Raw genomic sequence first — 15395 nt, 5'->3', positions numbered from 1 at the left:
ACAACCCCCTCCCCTTCCAAGAAGAAATATGGTTGATGATATTAAGATGCATATTTTCAAAGGAACTAGATCATAGGATCCAAAACAATTTTGATTTTTATGTGAAGTTGTATGGACCGCGAAACAGATCAATGATGAAAATATAAAGAAATCACAACTCATTATGACATTCCAAGATTGAGCATTGACATGGTATATGAAGTATTCAAATAATCAAATCAGAACATTTGTAGATATTAAAGCAGCGCTAATCAGAGAATTTAATAAGTCGAAGTCTGAGTCGTAGTGCATCACTGATTTGAAAGAAATTAAACAAAAAGCTACTGAGTCTGTTTGGGAATTTGATCAGAGATTTAAGGTATTGTTGGATGAAGTGAGATTCAACATAGCTCTGCATCAACATCAAGAATCGTTTATAGTTGCATTGTTACCAGATATTAGATTACCATTGACGCAACAAAAGGTAACAAGTCAAGCTGAAGCTCTACAGATTGCGATGAAGTTGGAAGTTTGTGATGCAATAGGTTCAGAGTCAGCTGGCAAACCTAACCCTGCAAATACAAAATATCAAGAAAATAAAAGAAGTCAGAGAAGAGGTATGGTATACGAAGTTCAGATCGAAGGGCCATTCTAAAGAAAAATGTCCTATCTTTAGGGATTACATGGCTAGTGGGGCGCTGAATCCCTTAAATGTAGGATCTAGACTATGGTGTGAGATATGTAAGACCAGAGGCCAACATCATTCATAAGACTGTTACCTGTTACAAAAATATGTGTAGACTCCAAGGAACCTATATTGAAAATTATGTAGATCAATAGGATATGTTGAGAATAATTGTTAATCTTATGAACTAATGATGGAGCGCGGTGCAGACACTTATAGAATGCAAGTAGAAGAACATGGACATGAAGGCAGTGGACAACGCAGTGGTCAAGGAGGCTACCAAGGAAGAGTTCAAGGTGCTTGAGATAATCAAGGACATGAACATATCATTTGCTATAACTCTAGCCAGGCAGGTCATTTTGCGAGAGATTGTCGGAACCCTACAATGACATGCAAGTACTGTAAATTCTTTGACCATGTAATTGAAGAATTCCCTATACTTATGGCGAAGATGCAAGAAAAAAGGAATCAGCAGCTGGCACAAAATATTCAAATGATGATGGCTGAAAGGAGGACCGACGAACCTTGAATTAGTATTGTCACTAGAAGTGGAGCTGCAACCAAAAGTGATAAAGCAGATGAGAAGAAATAATATGAAAGTGCATGGGTTAGAAAAACTATTGTGAAAGTTCCCGTTTTTTATATTTAGAAAGAAAAAGAGGTATTTATGGAAGCAAAGTGAAATTTTATGGATGTTGGAGATTTGACATCTAGTGCACAGCCAAAGCCCGATTAGAAAAGTAACCGCGACATGTCATCAACTTCGACATAGGATCGAGCTCCGACACAAAGCCACGATTCAATGAATCAAGCAGGTATTATAAATTCTTTTCTGCAGACTTGTATGAAATTGTTAAGAGATCAAAAGGTTGTAGAAGGGCTTCAGGAGTTGATAGATTCTTGTGCATCTAAAGAAACGCCACAAAGTGAGATGCATGCAGTCAATAATTTTCATCGACAAAAAAGAACCAGAAGAGAGATGAGGCCTAGTGCGAAGATAGGATCAAGTTATCCTGGATCTGGGATCTGATGCTAATGTCTTAACAAAACAAACATGGGAGTTAATGGGCAAGTTGAAGCTAGAGTGGTCACATACTCAATTAAGGATGGAAAATCAGCAAAATATCTTCCCCTTAGGAAGACTACCAAGTGTAACAGTGGACATTGAAGGAGTTCACACTACTGCTGATTTTGAAGTAATAGAGATCGTTGATGACAGTAACCCATATCCTGCATTTCTTGGAATTGATTGGGCATTTGACAATATGGCTATAATTAATCTGAAGAAGAGACATATGATATTTGAAGGGAATAATATGAGAGTAATTGTTCCCTTGGATCCATCAGAAGGGGTAAGATATACAAAACCAATTAGAGAAGAATATTGCGCAGCTGATATAGATAATATATATCAAATGACAACAAAGGAACAAGATTGGGTTAACCCTACTATAGAAGGAAAGTTGACTTGGGAGCATGATAGTTCTTGTACCTCAGACTCAGAAGAAGAGTTGGAAAACTGGCAGAATAGGCTGCATGAAGTATCCACAAGGTGTTGTGCAAGAATTACCAAATCAATTCATTGTATGATATCTGAGGTATGTAATCTGCCTTCTTATGATGGCTTGGGTGATGTAAATATTTTTCTTGATGATTATGAAGAACAGGTTCCAGAGAACCAAAGGTTGTTAGCTTTGGATATAGCCATGAAAAGTACCCCTGCTAGATGGTGGGATGCACACAAGAAGAATATAGGAGGTTGGCAGGAATGTCAAAGATTGATATGGATAAGGTTTGGACAAATAGATATAGAGATGGAGATAAAATATGATGGTGAAACTAATCCTAGGAAGCATATCCAGCTATGCACTACAACATGGAAGGAGATTCCACAACATGAATGGGTAAATTGATTCATTCATACATTAGAGACACTCCCTAAGAATTGGTACTTAGAAACAGAGCTTCGACATGGTACAGTAAATTGGGCATACATGGTTTATAGCTTCATATTAACATTCAGCTTTGAGGATGATTTCCCATACATAGATTTGGCCCTTCAGATAGTTAAGAAGAGGATATTTGAGAATGCAACCCCATTGACATGGAAACAACCTGATTGGGTTGCGCAGATAGAAAATGCACTAGAATTCTATAACCTTACTGCAAAAGAAGAAGAAGATCCTCGCAACATCAACATAGCATAATCAAAAGGATACCGCGAAGTAATTGGACCTGAGCCAGAAATACCAGATATAACGAAGCCATTGAAAACCAAATAGGTGAACATTGGATCAGAGAAGGAACCTAAGTTTGCAACAATATGAGACTATTGGGATGAAGAGACAGTCAATAAAGTTACAAAGTTACTTCATGAATACCAAGAACTGTTTCCCACCAAGTTTTCAGAGATGAAGGGTATAATAGGAGATCTAGGAGTCATGAAGATTCCCCTTAGGCATGATGCAATGCCCGTCAAACAAATACCTTACAAGTTGAACCTGAAGTATAAGGAGAAAGTAAATATAAAGCTTGATAAGATGATAGCATTAGGAATTATTGAACTAGTAGAAGAATCAGAATGGGTGAGTCCTATGATGGTGCAAGAAAAGAAGACTCAAGGAGAAATTAGGATCTATGTTGATCTAAGGATGTTGAATCATGCATGTTTACATGATCCCTTCCCTATCCCTTTCACATATGAAGTGCTAGACAATGTAGGAGGTCAAGAAGTTTACTCATTTACAAATGGATTTTCAAGGTATCACCATATTAGGATTGCACTTAAAGATTGGCATGAGACCACATTTGCTACATAATGACGCTCATATCAATACACAATAATGCCTTTTGGATTAAAGAATGCCCCTGCTATATTTTGAAGAGTCGTGGTTGCAACTTATAAGGAACACCTGCATAAGTTTTTAGAAGTATACTTCGATGATTGGACAATATTTGGATTGGTAAGCAAGCATGTTGGAAGCTTAAGGATTATGCTCACCACATGTAGACAATATGAAATCTCTCTGTACCTGAAGAAGTGCATATTTTGTGTATCTTTTCGCATATTTTTGGGAAACATTGTTTATAAGCAAGGACTAATGGTGGACCCTGCTAAGATTGCTATCATTGTGAATTTGCCTCCACCTAAGATAGTAAGACAACTTCACACTACATTGGGACATACTGGGTATTACAAGAAATTCATCAAGGGGTATGCGTAGATCACTGCGCCTATGGAGAAATTATTGAAAAAGGATGAAACTTTCTAGTGGAATGAAGAATGTCAAAAGAGCCTCAACATATTGAAAGAAAAAATGGTAGTTGCACCTATATTAGTGTTCCCTGATTGGAATAAGGAATTCCATGTCCATGTGGATGCCTCTTGTATAGCTTTGGGAGTAGTACTAGCACAACCTGGTGCAGGAGAAATTGATCATCCTATAGCTTTTGCAAGTAGAAAGTTATCTAAAGAAGAAAAGAATTACACCACTACAAAAAGGGAAGGATTGGCCATGGTGTATGCTTTGCAGAAGTTTAGACACTATTTGTTGGGATCACACTTTAAAATGTTTACAGATCATTCTGCACTGAAGTATTTGGTTAATAAGTTTGTCTTAGGAGGAAATATTTGCAGATGGTTACTATTATTCCAAGAATATGAATTTGAAATCATTGTTAAACTAGGAAGACTGAATGTAGGACCTGATCATATGTCAAGATTAGAAACAGGGGAAGAACCAACCAGCATAGAGGATAATCTCCCTGATGCACAGTTATTTGCAATTAGAGTTGCAGATGACCATTTTACAGATATCATTCAGTTTTTTACCACAGGGATGGCTCCTTCAGAGTATACTACGCAGCAAAAGAAAGAATTAGTGGTTAAGGTAACTGAATTTTCATTAATAGTAGGACAATTATATAAGATGGGACTAGATGAGATATTGTGCAGATATGTTCCTGAACATGAAAGATAGATGATTCTAGCATAAGCTCATGGTGGCACAGCTAGTGGACACTATGTAGGAAAAGCTACTGCGCAGAAGATTTTGAGAGCAGGATTATGGTGGCCTACACTACACAAATATGCAAAGGAATATTGCAGAGCATGTGATATGTGTCAAAGAACAGGAAAACCTTCAAGAAGAGATGAGATGCCATTAGTACCACAAGTTACATTGCAGGCCTTTGATAAGTGGGCCATTTATTTTGTTGGACCCATCAACCCACCTGAAAAGAGGACTGGTGCGAGGTACATAATTACAAGAACTGATTACTTGACAAGATGGGCCAAAGCACAACCAGTAAGGGACTGCAGCGCAGAAACTATTGTGAAGTTTATTTTTGAGTACATATTGTCTAGATTTGGATGTCCAAAGATTTTGATGAGTGACCAAGGTTCACACTTCCTGAATAAGATTATTGAATCATTAACAGAGGAGTTCCAAGTTTATCATCAACAGAGTACCCCTTATCATCCTCAGGCAAATGGAACAGTAGAAGCATTTAATAAGATTTTGGAAAATGTACTTACTAAGGTATGCAATGTGAATAGAGATGATTGGGACCTTAGAATTCCAACAATTTTATGGGCTTATAGGACCACATGCAAAAATTTGACAGGTCAGACACCATTCAGGTTAGTTTATGGGAAATAAGTTATGACGCCCATGGAGTACATTTTCCCTAGCTTGAGGATTGCAGCTTTTATAGATATGGCAGACCCTGACATAATGAAGGAAATAATATCACAGTTGATTGGTTTAGAAGAAGACAAATTTATAGCAGGATTCCATCAACAGGTACAAAAAGAAAGAGAAAAGGCTTGGCATGATAAACATATTAAGCAGAAGAAGTTACAGGTAGGAGACCTTGTTCTCCTCTATGACAGTAAGTTTATGAAATTTTCAAAAAAAATCAAGATGCATTGGTTGGGCCCCTACATTATCAAGCATATTACTAATGGAGGCATAGTTCAATTAGTGAAGTTAAAGGGAGAATTGATCCATGGAAGAGTAAACAACAATAGGTTGAAGATGTACATGGACAACCCTGTCCCTACAACCTCGCTCTAAAGAAGAAAGGAGAAAATTCTTAGTGACACCTGCAGTTGGAAGTGGGCATTGCACTATAAACTACACTGCAAAGGGCTCCGACATAGGAAGTTTACTTCACTACAGTCTGGATTATGTCAAAGTACATAGGAGTTGCGATGTAAGAAGGGTTGTTTGCTACAATATGGATGTGTCGAAGTTCACTGGAAAAACAAAAATATGACCGTTAAAAGGGAAAGTTAATGTAAAACACGTGGAAAGTTGCATTTATGAGGACAAATTGACAAGATCTAAGGATATATATGCAATTAATGAACACAATCTGAACACAATATGGATAAAATCTAAGCTAATGATGGGGTTAGATATTCAGAATTGCTATAAAAAGTCGTGTCCCACCCAGATTTGGAACTTTGATGAATTGAGAGTTCAAGTGTTGATAGTGCGAAGAAGTTGCATAAATTTTCATTGTCATATGTCGTTTGAGTGTTCTTGGGAATAATTTTTTTGTAATTTTCATGAGAAGGGATTACCTCGAATCATGGAAGCAGTGGCAAAAATCGCTAGTACGCCCACAACAACATCATCACAAAAAAAAAAGGAGATTTCGATGAAGAAACCAACCAAAGAATAAAGAACAAATAAGAAACAAGACAAGAAACCTGTCGAGCCTCAACAAGAAGCTTCAAGATCTTTGACAGAGGGAGACTAACCTAAAGGCTGCAATGGCCAGCATCTCTGCAACAATGGAAGACTGTAGGAAACTTTTAGACGAGAGTTTACATATTTGGACTTCACTACAGGAAGATCCAAATGTACAAAAACTACAAGAAGACATTCAACAAAGGTAGCAGCAGTTGGAAGAGATTTGGGTAACTGCGAAGACCTTACCAATCTCACAGAAGCTTGCCAAAATCAATGAGGGAAAGTCCCTCCAGAAGAAGATTGAGGAACTGAAGAAGGAAGAACAAGTTTTAACAGAGAGGACTCAACCATGGCAGGATGAGGCTCTCCAACTATCGCAAGTAGTAGATGAGAAGCTTCAAGAGCTTCGATAGAGGGAGATAACGATGGTGCAGAAGGCTGTTTAACATGTGAGGAAAGAACTGTTGAAAGAGTTGTGCAACGAAGAAAAGAAATTCACAAATACTCTACAACAATTCAATAATACTTACAATAGTATTGCAGCAAAAATCAAAGGCAAAGCGACTGAGTGACTTGGTGTGAGTCACATGTGAGAGTTGGGGGCCATTTGGGTGCAACCCAGCTTGGCCTAGTTTTTGGAAAAGACTTCATGCTTTGTGGAGCAGAGTGCACAATAGAGTGTGAAGTGGATCACGCATGGGAGCAGTTTGAATATACTGCATGGTATGAGGGCTTCAGAATAGGGAGAATCCCCCTCCTTTTGTAATAATGTAAAAAGTTCAATGGATTTTGGGACCATAGTTTATTGTTTTAAGGAGTCCATGGTATTTTGACCATGGTATTGTAACGATGTAACCCTTGATGTAATAGTATATATAGGGTCAAATAATAAGAAGAAAATCATCAGTTGTGATCTAGATCTGTGTTATGGTTGAACTTTTGTGAGTTGTTTGGGAAAAGAAGGAAAGGCTTTGCAGTTGAGTGCACAGAGGCCTGAGTCTAAAGCTGAGTAAACAGACGACCTGCATCTTAGTGCGCAAGTTAAGAACTGTTTGTTGTATAAAGAATCATTATATTAGCAATAGTTCTTGTGGATGTAGCCCCACATTGGGTGAACCACGGTAATTTTGTGTCTTCATGTGTATATTTGCTTATTATCTATTGTAGTGTAGCATTTTATTACAGTTGCACTTTATTCCAAGAAAGTGATGATTTACGGCTTTATATAATATGTTTAAGTGGTTAATTTAATGCGGAGAAGTAATTTATGAATGTTAGGAATATGAAAACATAAAAATTCCACATCTCCACATCCTTCAAGGCTGCAGAAACATGGTTCTACATCTTCCCATAGTCATTTCGGGTGAGACTGCGATCTGCTTGCAAGTCGCTGCTGAAAGGGCCAATGATTGATGGTTTTGTTGGTGCACAGTATAGATCGAACCTGGGTCAACCCAAATCATAACCAATAGCTACTGAGACTCACCTCCTTCTACACAAACATATAGATGATCTTCTCATCCACTTCTAAGTTGCTTTCAATCTGGATGATTGAATCAATGGCCATTGAATTCTTCTTCTTATTATCTTTTTTTTTTGGGTTAAGCTTTGGACAAACTTCCAACACTTATCCTCTGTATAACAATCAACGTTGTAGTGGTTGTTGGGATCTTTGCATTGATGTGCTATGGATGCTTTATTTTTATCTTTTCCCCCTTTTCACTTCTTCTTCCCCTCCTTAGAAGCATCTTATTGCTCCTTCTACTTCAATCCACTTGATTACCATTTCTTCAAGCCTATGTTCTTCATGTACTGTGCCTATACACAAGCCTCAACCACTAATCGGAGCTTGAAAAACATCACATGCTTCTGCAAATTCCTTTTCAGACCCCCTAGATACTTGAGGAGTACACTTGAGTTCTTTGGGGAGATACCCAACATTATGGCCATCTTTCTAAATTTTGTGGTGTACTCCTGTACATTACCCCTGCTTTTGTCTGAAGAAGTGCTAATGGATCCAATGGTCCTCTGCATGTCCAATAGGGTAAAATTGTGACTTTATGAGGATTTAAAATTCCTCCCACTTGGTCACTAAAGAATCTCTCTCCAGCATGATCAAGGTCTCTATGTGGATTTCCCACCAAGTTAGGGCATGGCCCTTTAATTTCAGCTATGCAAATGAAATATTTTGTTCTTCCTCAATATGGTGGACACTTAAATACAATTCTAACTGTTGAAACCAATTATTTAGATTTAGAGTGATGATATCACCTTGATATGGCTTGGTATCTACATTTGCTTCTATTTTGAATAGGTACTTTGAATGGTCACGACACTCAAACTGGGTCTATCTCTTTCAGGCCCTTTCTTCGGCTAGTTTTTTGTTTCTTCCTAATCTCGTAGTCTCCCCTCTTATATGTCATTTGCATTAGAACCCCCATCTTCTTCAAGTAGCTCTAGTTTATTATTCAGGGCCGAAATGAGGAAATTCAAATTATGACTTATATCTACAACTTGTGCTTCCAACCGTGAAAACCTTTCCTCTGAAGGATTAGGAGGGTTATTCATAGATTCATCGGTCATGATTAGGGTTTTTACAACTTTTGGTTTAGCCAATATAGATCCCTTGCAAATATCCATAATATACCCACAAAATCCTACTTTGATACTAATATGATCCGTAAACTGTCATGGATATTCCACTGCATAGTTTGTCACAATAGATCTGTTAAAACTATATTTAAAAATATGAAATCTACATTATTAGGGTTATATTTTTCTTTAGATTTCTAGATCTGTAGATTACTGTTAATTGTGTATTTATTCAAATTAACATTATGTAGAAAATATAAAATAATAAAATAAAACTCACATATAATGATTTGACACAAGACATAACTTGGAAAACCCTTTTAGGAGAAAACCAAGCTAGAAGTTGATGTCGTTCTACTCTCTTTCTCTAAACAGAAAATGGTTTCCTGTAAAAGAAGTAAGGCATATGTCTTATGGGCTACTACAGTGAAAAAATCCTCTCTATGTTCTCTCTCCCTATCCCTCTCAACTATTTTTCTCGTCTATGGAACAAGTGCACTAAAAAAGAATGGAGCAACTTTTCCTCTTAGCGTCTCGGTTATAACATAGCCCGATAACCTACTAGTGGTTAGGTTTTACTACCTCAATGCTTAACCGAAGTCATACTATAAATTATTTTAGAGTATTCTTCATCATGATCACGTGGCTAGCCCCTTTTCCATGAATAATGGGGGCCGACGTGGAATCCTCTCGAATTATGGTGGCGAAAACATGAAGGTGAACTTCTGAGTGGCAGAATTTTTACATACCGACTCTGATTGAGGCGATTCTTGCACTGTTGGAAATACATTTGTGTGTAGAATAGGAAAAAAATGTGTTTCACTAAAGAAAAGAAAAAAATTTAACCTAAAAACATAGTTTGTTGCCTTAAAATGCTCTCAGAAGGTTTCAGACTACAATTTGTCAATCTGGGTCCCGCTGGTAAAAATGGTCCTATGAGTTGATTCATCCACTTTTTTAATACACTCTAAAGTATCAATATGGATTAAAAACAAGATAATGATCCAATCCAAATCACCCATCCCCTATTCTTCTATTCAATACTACAAAATTCGAAATTGAGTTGTGATATCAAACATGAAGTAAGACACTCTCTGAGAGACACATGCTATTGCTTCCTTGTTGATGATACAATTCAAGGAGCTAACGAATAGAGCGGATAATATTTAAAATGTGTGTATCATCTCTTACAACCCTTAAGGTCCAAAAAAAAATGATAGATAATTAGAATAGAGTTTAAGGAATGGAGATGTAATATAGGGGATTAAAAGTTTGATATGGATAAGAATATTGAAGAAAACCAACCCTAGATTGAGCTACTGCACAACCGCTATTGTTAAAGGAGTTGATATCCTACTGGAGGAGGGATGAGGGATGTTGAGTGGGATGCATATGATCCATAGCATGATTGGTCCAAAAGGAAATTGTCGCTAAATTAAGTTGATAGACCTAACATTGTACAATATCGTCTACCATGGCGAAGATCCCAAATGCATCTTAGTCAAAATATGAAGATGAAATAATAGACAAGAGAAGAGATAATGAGGATCATGAGAGGATGATAGAGGGGTCTCATTGACCACCTTCCACTTGATATGAAATCTATGTCCATGTTTCATTCCCTAGTTTGATGTGTGTTGATTCTAATGGATTGATCCATGGGTGATTGGAATTGGTTGCTCATATTCCTTAGAATTAATTAACATTATCCATGTTTTCTTTCTTATTTACATGTTTTCTAACCCATCCGCCTCTATTTTGATGTTTGGGGATTTAGAAACATGATATTGAGACCATGCTTCCCTTCTCTATTGAGTTCTCTCCAATATGGATTCCAACTGGTAACCTTTAGAAGATTGATTGAACACCACAACTCTAATAATTAAAGTAGAGTACCCTAGTACAAACAATTGTGAAGCTTTGACGTCTTTTGCATTTTTAGTCCTTGTATTAGGGTATATTCTTATACCACATTATTAGTGCTTATCCCTAGGCTCCATGCGTATAAGTACAATCTTGCCCCCATGAGGTTGTAGGTAACTCCCTTTGCACCTACCACCCCTCAAGGATAACAATATTTGAATTAATGTTTTTTCTATATTAAAAAAATTTATCTTTAGTATTTATTTTTTAAAATAATATAAAGCATTTAATAATATAAATTTTATTTTATTTCAACCCGAACTGAAAATATATTTATATTGTATAAAATATGTGTTGGGGTCAAAACTGTACAACCTTTACAAGTATTTTCTATTGGTCCATACTAATCAACACTATAATTAGAAACAAAATTGTAAACTTTGATCCAAAACTATGCCCTGGAATAGGCACAAGGGCGTTGTAGTGTTCTAAAAATTCTCGCTTGCCAAAAAAGACCAACTAAAAACTAACACTTACAAAACATGGCTAGCATGTAGGCTTAAGGAACTTAGTTTTAGCTTAGAACCTCATCCACTTTAAGGTTTCCTTTTGTTAGATGGACCCCCACATTCATGAGGAGTTTTCTTCTTTTTGTTGTGCCTATGCACATGAATATAAGATTTGGAGCGAAATCTTCCTAACATATGATAGATCCCTTTTACAATAGCTTGGAGTGTGATGTCTAACTGAAGAGAGCCATTGATGAGGTGTTGCAAAAGAATGGTAGAGTCACCAATAATAATGAGATCTTGAAGGTTTCTCTTTATAGTAAAAAAGAGACATTGTATAAGTGTGTAGGTTTTTGCTTGGTTGTTTGTGGTGATTCCTAGAGCCAGGAGAAGGGGTATTCCCATTGATCCTTGAAGTGATAGATCACTCACCCCCTTCCCCAGTTCTACAACCCCTAAGAATATTATAAATTTTGATTTAAAATGTAATTTCTTAAATAAATAATTACTTACCTATAAATTTCAATTAAATTTTAAAATAAAAGAAAATACTCTCTCTATCTCTCTCAATTTCATATTCAAATTTTAAATCCTTCTAATAACACATAAATATTGTAAATCGTGATAATTTTTTAAATAAAATACAATGTCTAAAATAATGTTGTATTCGTCCTTTAAATCCTTATAATAAGAGTTAAAAAAACATATTAATAATTATAAATTTTGGTTAAATCTTTGAAATATATAAAAATATTAAATACATATTTATTTCTTAAATTAAAAATAAAAATAAAAATTCATAATTTTATTACTTCAAAAGAGTTAAAAATTTACATTTTTCAATTTTATTTTCCAAATAATATTTTAGAGCTACTGCATTAGAGCTATGTGCAGTAGGCCCAAATCTTATTTTTCTAGAGATCTTTTGCTACATCACGACAATAAAGTTAAAAGGAGACCTTCTAGAGGAGGTAGATATTTGATATTATCAACATAAGAGAGATCATATATTCCATGTAAAGGTATTTAAATCATACCTTGAGCTGCAACTAAAATCGCCAGAAGCAACTTTTCATTAAAGATGCAATGATTTTTGACCAACCAAATCCTGTAGGCCATGGTAAGTGATAATACCTTGAATGATCTAGTTTTCATTAGGGGAATTTTGAGGTAAATGTTAACCTCAAAATAATAAATGTACTAAGAAATCAATTTTAAAAGATTCAATATGATGATGTCATCCCTAGGGGTAAATATTTTTATAGGAAAATAAGAAAACTATTTTTTTAGTTGTATTTTTGGCTTATCTTAGGTTTACTCAAATTTCAAGTAGACACTTGTTGGATGCAGAATTTGATTTTGCATTCAAGAAGTATCCACTATGAATACTTTTGAATAGACCCATACCAAAAAGTATGCAAGGCGAGTACTCGTTGGACATGGAATTGAATTATTCATCCAACGGGTGTGTGCACTTGACATTTGAGTAAACCTATAAGGATATAGGTTGAAAATACAATGAAAAATAGTTTTCTTTCTTTTACTTTAAAAATTCATAACTCTTATTTTTTTTTAAGTTAACTATTATTTTATAATTTTCCTTAAGAAGTCCATTTTAGACCTAAAAATTCCCCGAATGAGGATTTGATAGTTAGTTCCTCATATCTTCCTCCACTAAAATTTCCCTCTAATCATTTTTTAAACTACTGTGGACCTCTGTATCTATCCATATTTTCTGAGTGAATTCACATCCCATAAAGAGGTGATTATTGGATTCTTTGCTTTTGGTACATTGAGCACATTTTCCATGTCCTTCCTAATTGCGTTTTTGCAAATTGTCTAAAGTTAATTCATTATTATTTGAAAGGCACCACATGAAAATATTTTCCTTTAGTGGACAATCAACTTCCATAATAGTTTCCAGCACTAGCTTACCTCCCTTCTCTCCTCTTCTAAGCAAAGATTAATACAATCCATCTTAGGAGTGTAAATGATGGTCGGAGTAAAAGACCAAACTAAATCATCTGCACAATCCATTACTTTGATTTGATTAGACGATAAACATGAAAGGGATATGCCCACCTATCACCCTCTTCACCAACAAACCGTACTCTATCCATTAACCATTAGCCTTGGCCCGAGATAGAAGTTGACGCCAAATCTGGAATATGTGATAACATGTAAACTCTCATAGATATAAGGGATTGGATCATATGGGGAGGAAGTAATGGTTCCTTCCACAACCAACTCGAGCATATTCATCAATTCTAACCACGGAACCTTCAACAACTTTACATGCTAGTGAATTCTAAATCAATGAGAAGGCCTTTATCATTACCTTCTAGATCATGAAGAAGTTTTGACTATCCTTCACCCTTCTTCTTATCCACCCTTCTGTAGTATGCAAAGTGATATATTTATCCATTCCTACTTTACACCAATAACCTAGCTACCTGATTTGTATGCTAAATACCTTAGCCATAGGGGAACATTTAGCCATCATGGTATAGATAATGAATATCATAGCCTTCCCCCCATCCCTTCAAAGTGGCTTTTCTGAAACCCAACCAACTCTAAAACACCAAAAGCCTTATTCCTGTACATTTCATATATTAAATGTTAATTCTATATTGTGTCTTTATTATTTATTGATGTTTTGCAAGGAAGTCATGTCCAAACCTAAGAGAAGGGTTGGAAAGGCACCAATAATTGAAAATCCAGAGGAGGAAGAGCTAGAAAACCCTATGAAATTGGAATTCAATAATACCCCATGTTTCATAGACAAAATCACTACCTATATTTGCCCAAAAATCTACCAAAAGTTCCATAAAGATAACATTCATGCAGTTGGTCCAGACAGTGAAGTTTACAAGGCAATAAACATGTATTGGTTACTAAAGGTAGCATCTCACCCACTAGCCTTTCCATGCATTAAGTCATTAGAATGGCTTCTGTAACACTCATATCCATAAGTGGGAATGATGACTGGTAAACATGGAAAACCCTTAGCCTCATTCAATTCCTCTAATATATAACTATAGTACAGACGACCTAGAGAAGAAGTATCTCTAAATGAAGGTTGGTTAACAAGTTTCAAGGTCTTGCCTAGGACATCCTAAATAAATAGTGGGCTAGTAAAGGAGTATTTAGAATGTGAGCCAACAAAGAGTATCTTATCAATGTGCTCAAGGCTCCATACCAATTTGTGGCTACCATGAGTTGTAGACTATACGATAGAGAAAACGCATAAACATTTCTAAAAAGTTGGGTGCCTTTGATGTACACAATGGTTGTTGAAGATAGAATCTTCAATTGGGCTAACATCCTAGCGGGAAACTTGAAAGAAAGCATACAAAATGCCTATAATCCAAGAGAAGGACAATAGCCCAAATTTTACATGGCTGCATACCTATTAGATGTGATTTAAACTAGAATGGCATTCCTAGGCATGAAGTGGATATATAATTTACACAAGGAGCATGTACACATTTATTGTAAGATTCGCTGGAAGGACGACGACATCTGGGTGTACACATATATTTTTCATGACTTCTTGATTCCCTTATATGAGGCCCTCTTCAACGAAGTTTTCCCTTGCATGTTTGAAAGGGATATATAGGTGGTCCCAATAGTTGGCGATTGATTTGTGGAGAAAATGGTACATTCATATGAGTGTTGGAAGCAACCAAACCTCCCCACTTACTACCTAAGTTTGTAATTGACTACATGGTGTTACTAGAAATAACATATCATGTTCATACATGAGTTGTTAGTGCTTTGTCAAGAGTTAAGAAACTTTTATGTCCACATAAGCTCTTCCATGTGGGAGAATATCAGTTGATGGACATCAAGAAGGATAAGGAGGCAAACACACTAACAATTTTCCATTTTGGGGATATGATGTTTCATAGATATGATCCCAGATCAACAATAAAAAATCATTGCAAATCATGTAGATTCAGATGGGGGTACTGTTATCACCCCAAGAAACTCTCCTAGGTTGTATATCAGAGATGCTCGGGAACATTACAAACTCAACAAAATGTTGGATAAATGGTGGATGAA

Source organism: Pinus tabuliformis, chromosome 7, assembly GCF_031772625.1.
Source record: "Pinus tabuliformis cultivar Carrire ecotype Pingquan chromosome 7, CPIR1, whole genome shotgun sequence".
NCBI classification, from domain to species: domain Eukaryota; kingdom Viridiplantae; phylum Streptophyta; class Pinopsida; order Pinales; family Pinaceae; genus Pinus; species Pinus tabuliformis.
This window is presented reverse-complemented; position numbering follows the sequence as displayed.